At 39.7% G+C, this 9,859-nt stretch overlaps 1 long non-coding RNA gene across 1 annotated transcript; it reads left to right on the top strand.

The window, feature by feature from the left end:
* The first annotated feature begins 4,940 nt into the window (after positions 1-4,940).
* LOC306798555 lies at positions 4,941-7,640 on the top strand. Its single transcript, XR_013773398.1, has 3 exons — positions 4,941-5,626; positions 6,373-6,501; positions 6,591-7,640. It is a non-coding gene; the product is annotated as an uncharacterized lncRNA (long non-coding RNA).
* The last annotated feature ends 2,219 nt before the right edge of the window (positions 7,641-9,859 follow it).

Below are 9,859 nucleotides of genomic sequence, written 5' to 3'. Positions count from 1 at the left end.
CAGCTGTACTGATTGCCAAGGAGTGGAAACAGCCTTGCCTGCCCAATGAGGGTGGGGGTTATAAAAGAGTGGGGCAGCTAATCTAGAGTAAATTGGAATATTAGAGTGTGCTGTCGTTTGGGATGGAGTCTGCTGGCTGTGCTGTGAGGAGGAAGGGACACGCTTTGGTGAAATGGCAGACAAGGTAAGAAGATGCTGTGTGAGGGACAGGTTGGGGTTAGCCAGTCATGCAAAAGGAAACTTGCAGAGAGGAGGAGGGAAGGAGTCGGTGCTGTGTGAAGCTGCCTGAGAGAAGGTGTGAAAAGTTTTTAAGATAATAAAAGACTGGTAATGGTGCCAGTTGTGTCTGTCTCAACATAATTACTGCAGAGTAAATGCCATTTGGCTCCTTTAAGGTTAAATTTCCAATAGCTAGTGAAGGACAAATGAAGAGTTGAAAGCAATTACTGAGAGCAGTTCACACCTGCTCTTTTTGGGCACCTACTTCAAGCCCTAAGTGATGACTTCAAATAGTTTAATCCTTTTTCCAGAGACCAGTGAGCTGCTAGAGGGCTGGATTTTTTCAAATGAGAAAACAAGTTAGTTCTGCAATGAAAGACAGGGGCAATGGAGGGAAGAGACTAATTAAAACCTATACTGTAAATTGCTGCAATAGCAGAGAAAGGACTCCTCTCTCATCAGCATTTTACAGCTGGCTAATAACATTAAAAACAAGTTATGGCATTCATTAGGACATAGAATGGTCTAATGTGTCACTTGTTGTTTACATAATGGGTACCTAGTTTGCTTCAGCATTAACACTGTAAATTGGATACTCACATAGACTGATATCAAGTTTTGCCTGAGCCTGCACAGGCATCTTCCCTCCCTTTGCCATCACAGTCATACAACCAGTGGAGCTCCACTAACCAGAGCAGCAGTGAGTGGTGGTGTGGACAGGAAGGTGTGTCCAAGCCAGTGCCTTGCTCTGTCCTTTCTGCATGAGCATCTGTGTTCACTGGAGAAGAAACTTGCAAGGGAACTTTGCATCAATGTAAGAAGCTCTGGGTTAAAGTTCCTGTAATTTAGCTACAGATCTCTTGTACTATCATAGCCCTTCTCATTTTGAATCTTTTGCTTTTTGTGGGGGGTGATTTTATATCCCAAAATAAATATTACCTTGTATTTTTAAATATTTTTAATTTAGACAAATATCTCAGATGATGATTCCACAGTAGAAAAATGGCAATGCATGTGAGGATTTCCAGTTGAAGCTGCTTAGCACAGGAGGGCCGTAGTGGCCCCTTGGCTGAGACACTTCTGGTTTGAGAGTTGGTATGTTCATGGTTCAGGAGTAGAGAATGTGTGAAGGCATCCAAAGGTATTGGGTGAAATTATGGAAAGAGCCAAACATAAAATTACCTGAAGCTTGCATTTCTCCAAAGAAAAAGAGGCCAAAATTTCTTCCTTTCTGTTGTCTAGATTTCCTGTGAAGTTTGTCATGCTTTTGTCACAGCTCTAAATCTGGGTTTCCAGTAATGTCTAAAGAAGATTAATAATCAAGAAATTAGAGTAACAGTTATTGAATGCAATTAAATAGAAAAGTTTCTGTAAGTGCATTTTTTTTTTCTCATGGTAGTAACTGAACACATGATCTTTAAACTGAGAAGAAAGAGGCTGACCAAAGTTTTTCTGCCTCCAGGCTACTCACATGTAAAATATACCAGAAAAATGTAGCACAGTTTTATGGGCAGTGTGGAATACCTTATATTTTTATATGTGAGACTTATTAAATGACCATGTGAAGTGGAGGTCATTATGAGAACAAGTGGCAAGCAGGGTTTTATCTCTGATAAAATAAGGATGCTGATCTCAGCCAGGCAAAGCAAATCCACTGGAAATCAACCTTGAACCTGAAATTTTCTATCATTCTCAGCAGCATAGTAATTAAAAGGGTTTTGTAATGTTTGGAACATGTTTTAAAATCATGAAAATGAGTTTAGGCTAGGCCTAAGCTTGAAACTGCATGGGAATATCACAAGTATCAAGTGATCTGGAAGTGTAACCACAACAGCCAGCAGAGCACATGCTCCTAAATCACCTCAAGAATTTGGCAAGTCCCAGACTGGCGCTCTCACTAGGGTTTGTGACATTGTTCACACAGCATTTAGTGTGAAACAGGCACAATACTTGGTGGAATGTACTTAATCTTATTTTAGCTGCACAAAATAAAGCACATAAAATAGGCTAGTTGTTTACACTCACAACATGAGTGTAAGATTACTAATAGGGGAGAAAAAGGCAATAAAGCAGTACAGGTGTTTATTTTCAAATGAAGTTACTGATGTCTTTATTTCTTATTTCTCCAAATGCAGAACTAGGAAACCAGAGGGAGTTCTGTTCACCAGGAAAAATTGGCACAATATTTTTTAGAACCAGATCAATTCCATCTTTATTCTTCCTTTTTTACTAGAAGAGGAGAGAAACAAGCACATTGTGAATTGTGCTCAGTAAAATCAAACTGTGCTGTCAGCTGCCTGCTGTTTTCAAAGCCTTGCTATGGAGTATGGGCAGGCTATCCCAAGGACAGTAAAAATTCATAATATTTTGGGGGGGGGGAAGAAGTAAGGGGGTGATTTTGGTCATGGTCCTTGACAATATGCTGCTGAAAGACTTTAAGAAGTCAGCACTGATAAAAATTGTCTGTCATGTGAGTGATGTGCAGTAAGACAATCCCTGGGGAGTCATGGAGGTCAAGAATTAACATCTAGCCAATTGTTTCTTTTTTTAGAGAAAATAGGTGACATTTTGTCTTTTGATTGCTGGGAGAGAGACAAGAACGTCACAGTTTGTCCAAATGACTTTATTTCCAGTTTTAGGAATGTCACTCAGGAATATTTGTCACTTTTTTTAGCTGTTTTTTTCACTTTAGCTAAAATTAAGTGTTAAAGTACTTTAGTCTGAGTTTGTGAAGTCCATGGATACTTTGAAATGAGTGTCAGCCTAAGGTTGTAGTACCAGTGCTATATCATGCTGCCTTTAAAAAAAGCACTGACACTTAACCTTCTTGTTAAGAAGTGATTCTGTGCTGTTGCAAAGATGTAAAACTCATAGCTGAGATGTGTACCTTCAAAGATAAGCAACTGCTATAATCTTTCCCTAATCGGGGTTGTTTTGTAGACTGAGACAAAAAAGTAGGCTCTTGTAAATGCTGTCTGCATATTTCCTCACAATAAATCCCTTCCAAACCCCTGAACTTGTTACCAGCTGCCAATTTTCATCAAGAAAAGCCTTTCATTAAGTTCTCTGAGAGCATTTCTGATCAATGCTCACAGAACTGGCTCTGGGTTCCTCAGTCTGTGGCTGGTTCAACCCCTGCTCTGCAGTGTCTGTCATCCATCCACATTGCTCCAAGGCTTGTGCTGGTCACCTGAAGAGAGGGATGAGGAGTGCTTTGTGTAGTAAATTTTTGGGGTTTGTTTGTTGTTTTTTTTTTTTTTTGGCAGGTGAAAATGGGGAAGGTGATTTGATATCCTATGACCCACTGTCCTGGTAGTATCTGATCTCTCCTTGCAATTACAAAGTTTGTTGAGGTTTTTTTTGAGGGGCCCAAGGTGATAAATGTAAGACTGTGGACAATTATAAGCTGGAACTCTTTTGTGCACTTGCCTGGAATGACAAAGAGCTGGTCTTATGTTCTTTGTGCCTCCCTTTGAACAAGCTGAAAATACACTATTGACTTGCATGTCTTATTTTAATAACCATTCTTTCACTCACCATCTGTAGGATAGGAGGTCTGAGTCAAGTTATGCTGCTATAGCCCTGGCTTTTACTGCCACATGAGAACATGAGGGATGGATCCCTGAAAACAATGCCTGTGTTCTTCTTGACACAAAAAATTGTTTTACTTTTCCAGTTATAGGTTGCTTGCTAACAACATGGAAATTCTGTAAGACTTGCACGAAAATAGTTTACTTGCATAAAAATAAAATTTACAGCAGCTCTGTTACTAATGCAGCAGTCTGCTTTGTGAATGCTCCAGGCTGAGGGGATCCCAATTGTATTTGAGGGTGGCTGGTGCCAGTAATGGAGGATGGAGAGTTTCATGCATGGCAAACCAGACCTGCAGCATGGGACTTGGTTTTGGAAGGCAGGGGAAGGGTCTTGGAGAACAACTCTGGGGAAAAAATAGAACAAGGTTCAAAAATTTTACAATGCAAACTGTTATTCAAATCTGTTCTTACTTATTTATAGTATATTTTATGACTATTATAGATTTACTATTGTAGGTCAAGAACCTCATAAACCAGTCCTTGGCTTCAGCTGTGAAGAGCTGAGGTCACTCTTCTTTGCTTTATGTTGAAACAAAGAATGTGAGAGAAAGGAAAGGACTGTGGTCTTTTCTTCTCTTGCAAAGAGAAAAAATCTGGCAAGAGCCAAGAAATACTAACAAAGATTGAATTATCTGTTCCACTCTTACTGCAACTTTCTTCCTCTCAATTCACCAATTTTTAAAATAGAATGCATTCTGTAAAAACAGCTATGGATATTTACTTTGGTTCAGAACAGACCATTTTCATCATCAAATCTGACCTCCTGGGAACCACAGCCATGAAATTTCACTTATGGATTCCACTGTCTAGGAATATGTCAGGAAAATAAATCTTGGATAGAGTTTGTGTGGACTGGCAAACCTCTCCTGCTCCAACACAGGCATTTCAAAAGACTTTCACCCTGGCCTGCCACTTAAGTCAATGCTGATAAAGCTAGATCAGTCTGTCTAAAGGAATTTTTTTTTTTTTGATTCTGAAGTGTAGGATGGCACCTTGCTTTTATTCATTTACAGGCTGAACTAAATGCTGCTCACATCCTTTTTTCAGTGTGATACTCTAGAGCTTGAAGACTGAATTCACATGATACCCCTGCCCACCCCTGTAGCTGCCCAGAGCTTTTTATTTTCCTCTGGCATGCACCAAGCTGACACATGAGCCAAAGGTACCAGTCAAGAGCTGATCTTTATAGAGATCCATAACAGGTGTTAAGATCTTTCTCCTATCACCAAGGATGACCTGCCAGCTCTGAGAAATTGAGTATAGACTCGGGATATTCAATATATCAGACAGAAAATGTGCTCCTCTGTCCTTTCAGGAACTTAAATACTGCTACAGTTGGATTTTGTGTGGGTTACCACCCAACTTTGAGACAGAAGGCCAAATGGCTGACAACACATCACAAACTGTGTGAGGATCCCTTGAAGGCAAGAGGATATTCACAGAATATTGGATATTCCATTTTAGGCAGCCCGTGGGTGCTGCCAGACTTCAGGGACTCCTGTTCACCTCTAATCCAGAAGGGTGTCATTGGTACTGCAATGACATCCACTGTTTATCAATAATAAACAAAGGAACACTTAAGAAATACATTGAGAGCTCCTGAATCAATGAGTGCTTAGATTTTAGTCATAATCAAAGGAAATGTATCTCAATGCAATGAGATGACAAAGCAGAGATTCTCCAGAGAATTTCCCTTGAGCAATTCACTTGAATGTAGCTACCTCCCTGTGAGATGATTATAATGAAGGTTTGCCCATATCCATCTGGTCTTCTGGATTTTGGGGATCTTTCAGCCTCTTCAGAATCACTAAAAGGTAAGGAATAGTTTTATGCTAAATATTTGAAGCCTATAGCAGCATGGAGTCCATGAATATTTGATAAATATATACCCTACTTGGTAAGTTTTGGGCGCTTCAACAAGATGCTCATTCTTCTGCCACTTTCCCTAGAAAATAATTTTTCTTTGTTTTCCCACTCACTCTATTCCAAAGCTCACCTTTGCTGACTGCTAAATATAGTCAGTTTTCTTAAGTTTTAATAAGTCCAGATAGCATAATAAGCTGTGAATGTGAAACAGGATTTTCTTTTAAGCAGGATCTTAACTCCAAATTTACTATTCTTAGAGAGCTGCAGCTGGAGGAGAAACCCAGCAAGACTGGTGTGTTCTGGGTGGGGACTTATACACTTGCCTCAGTCAACTCTGTAGCTGGTCCATCCCATCAACCAGTGCCACTGAGGAAGTGCAGTTGCATCTTTTACTCATATTTCTTTGTGCTGACTTGATTTCCCATCAGATGAACAGATAAGGATCATCTAAAATCCTTTCTTAGAACAGAGGATTTAATGCTTTGTCTGAACAAAATGCCACAGGTTCTGCAGTGTGGTTAGACTGACCAAGGGGGTCTTCCTTGTTTCTCAAGTCAGTGGGACAGGATTGCTTGTGATCCTTTGTTTTGCTGACACAGGTTGCTTGCATTGTCCATGCCATGTTCAGAATTGCAGTTTGAATCCCAGGGAAGATTGACAGGTTTTTTTATCTTTTTTTTTTAACTTTCCTCAGGGATGAGGGCACTATTTTCCAGGACCATCCTGCACCTAATCAATACTTTGCTGTTCACTACTCCTCCAGCACCAGCTTGGGCTCTCTGGTATTCTGCCTGCAACATGCAGTTTAATCTCCTCAAAAGATGTGAGTGCCTGAAAATCTTTAGTTTTTCTAAAGCCTTTGGATTTAATGTAAGATACCATCATGAAATTTAATGGCCTATGGTATTTCAGAAGCCTGACTGCATGATCTAATGAATCCTTCTGGCTTTAAACACTGAACTTCTTGGATCCTCACTTTTCTGATGACTGCTTCACATAAAATACAATTTAGAATAAAAATAACCTGATCATTTATCATATATATATATATATATTTTCATGGGAGAAAATTATTTCACTGCAGCAACATAATAGAAAAAGGAATTTTACTGGGGCATCTGTGCATTCAGAGGAGTGTTCCTTAACCCAAAGCCTCATCTTGCATGGTGGATTGGAGCCATTTCTCTGTGCTGAATCAGGACTTCAGGCCAGTATTACCAGTGATGTACGGAATGCCTTTATCAATAATAATTTTAAAAAAAGAACTCATTTCCTCAAGAAAAAAACCAGAACCATTTCCCTGCCAAAAAGAGTTCAAAGATTGAGTGATGTGAAAATCTCTGGGAGAATAGTGAGGAGCAAATGGAACTTTCTAAATAATTACAACAAAATTTAAAATGTTTGCTTAAAAATTATTTAAAAGGGCAGCTGAACTAGGAGTTGGGAAATCTGGGCTCAGAGTAGTGTATCAGGCTGAGGAGCCTGAAATGAGGTGTCAATAGTCTTTGGCTGTTTAGATCCAAGTTTGTGACCAAGCTTGTCTGAAGCTGTCCCCAGAATGGCAGCAGCTCTGCAGTGGAGACTGCAGGGTGCTGGGCTGGCTTCTGCCAGATCTTCTGTGAAACCAGGGCCAGGGTATGGAACATGGGACTCCTGTGAGTGTCCAGCTCAGGGAGTGGCTGAGAACCTGACCCTGCATGGGACAGGAAACTCAGCTGTTCCTTGTTTCCATCCCTGCTCCTCGTGCAGCTTAGCCATCAAAGGGAGCAATCAGACAAAATTCTTCCTCCCTCCAGGACATCTGCTTTTCCACCATGTGATGGGGTGCCTGTAATCTGATCTTAAACCTGAATTAGAGCCAGGAGTCCAGAAAATGTCCATACCACTACAAGCAGCATGTTGTCTGTGCTGGGATACCATGGGAAGCACAGCCCCTGTGTAAAGTGGCTGGCAGAGAGATGGCATCTCCTCACAAGTCCACTTTAAAAAGGGAATCTAGAGGAAAAAAAAAATAGATTGAGACAAAAGGATGATAGCCCATCCTGTTTTCTGCCTTTTATCTCACTGTTTAAGACACTGCCTGAGACCGGATTGGTTTTCTTCTGCCTGCCCAGAATGAAACCAGCAGGAATTAAAAACCAGTGCTTTTTCAGGCACAAATTGTTTCACCTCCCTGCTTCCTTTGCTTTGACAAACAGCTGTATGTGGTACAGATATGTGGAATCACTTTTTGTGCCCTGTCAAAGTGGGCTCTTGTGTGACGTTTAGTCTCCAAGTGCTTGACACAGTCACTTTTTGGAAAGAACTTAAAATTGCTTCTCTAGTGTAGTGTCCATCTGTGACTGAGTTTATTAAAAAAAATTGAGCTTGCTCACTAATGTCTTAAGGAACTTCATACTGTAATGAATTTGAAGGATGATTGTTTTGTTTTGCTGACTTCTGAGTTACTCTTATAGTTGGCAACAACACACAAAATAATTTTTATTAATGTCTTATCTTTTTGACATACTCAGTTACTGTGTACAAAGTCACTAGTGTTACCAAATGACCCAAAATGAAGTAAGATTTCATTTTTAGGCCAGTCACTCATAGATGTACCAAAAATTGCTGCCCTTGTTCTTCTGGTACATCTATGGTAAGTAAAAAACATTAATAGCAAGAATAAGTAATAATAGTAGTAATAATAATAAGAGTACTAAAGCTCTCCCTACCTAGAATGTGATGAATCATGTCACCAGTCATATTACTTATGGTTCTTCTTGACTATGAGTTGACAAAAATGACCTGAATAAAATTATAACACTATGAAAAGTAAAGATAAATCCCTTATTTTTACTTGTCTATTTTGTAATAGACACAATTTGCCACTCAACTGTTTGCTACTGCTTTCCACCCTCTGCTGATGCTATTTGTATCTTTTGATTGTCTAGGACACTGAATTCAATTGGTTATTTGATTTAGTGGTACTTACTCTAATTTTCCACAAATTTTCTCTAACCTTTGCATGAACTTTTCTTCCCTCTCTCTTCTGTCATTTGGGAAAGAACAGAAAAAAAGCCCTTTTTGTTTCCTCCTGTTTGGATTTGTCTCATCTTCTTGCAAGAGATTATATAACATATTTTGCCCGTCATACTCTCCATGACAGTATGATGCATGATAAAGAACATTTGTACTGTAGGTGTGCACCACATTACTTCACTGTTTAAATACCATCCTGCTCATTTTCCTGCCATGATATTCAGAGGATGGTTTTTTCCCTTTTCATAGTATGTTCCTGCATTTTATTAATTATGGTGATTAAAATACAGATTTCTGGAAAACAACATTTATTGCTCAAGAACTTATTGCTGAAGAATTTGAAAATTAAGTCTTGTCACATCAGCTGGCATATCAGTTTGCTAGACCTGTTAGAAAGTTTGGAACAGGGGAATAGCCCCAACGTGGAGGTGTGGGGACAGCCTCTTTCCCTTGCAGCCACTGCATGTGCCAGAACCAAGCTGTTCAGCATTGCTGGAGCAATAGAAACATTTTGGTAAGAACACTTCTTCCCTCTTGAAAATCTGGCAGAATGGTAAAAGCCAGATGTGTGTCTGGAAAGCCATGTCAGGATGGCCTAATTCAGTGGTACTAACAAAGAGATTGTACCACTGGGATTGGCAAATAATTTTTGCCATCATTCAGTGAACTACCTGTGGGACTGAAGAGGCTGAAAAATTGCTTGAGAAATGGCTTGTTCCTGACCATGTTAGTTTTCTGAGCAACTCCTTGCTGCAAGGAGTGATTAGTGTGGGCATGAGAGCTGCTGGGAGTGGAATGTGAGCAGGACACCAAAAAAACAAGGATGTGGAAGCCAGTCCATGTGCTAAGTGGAATTTGAGGATCCTTGTGTATAGAAAAGCAGCCATTCAAAAGAGAAATACGAGGGGGATGAGAGTTCTTAGTCTTTGCACACCTATGAGCTTAATTTTCAGCCAGGTTATGAGGCTTGCTCAGAGCACAGAAACTTAAGAACACACACAGAATTCTGTGTAGGAACAATGTTTGAAATGTTCTTGTTTAACCCTATTTCATTTGTAGTTTAAATTGCAAAAGGAAAAAAAAAAAAAGAGGAAAATACGATTTTCTGTATTTTCATGGAGAAGATAAGAATATAGGAGTCTTTAGAGACAATTGACACAATT

Source organism: Erithacus rubecula (assembly GCF_903797595.1).
Source record: "Erithacus rubecula genome assembly, chromosome: 2".
Lineage (NCBI taxonomy): Eukaryota > Metazoa > Chordata > Aves > Passeriformes > Muscicapidae > Erithacus > Erithacus rubecula.
The sequence above is the reverse complement of the archived record's forward strand: the minus strand, read 5'-3'. Positions and strand labels throughout refer to the sequence as shown.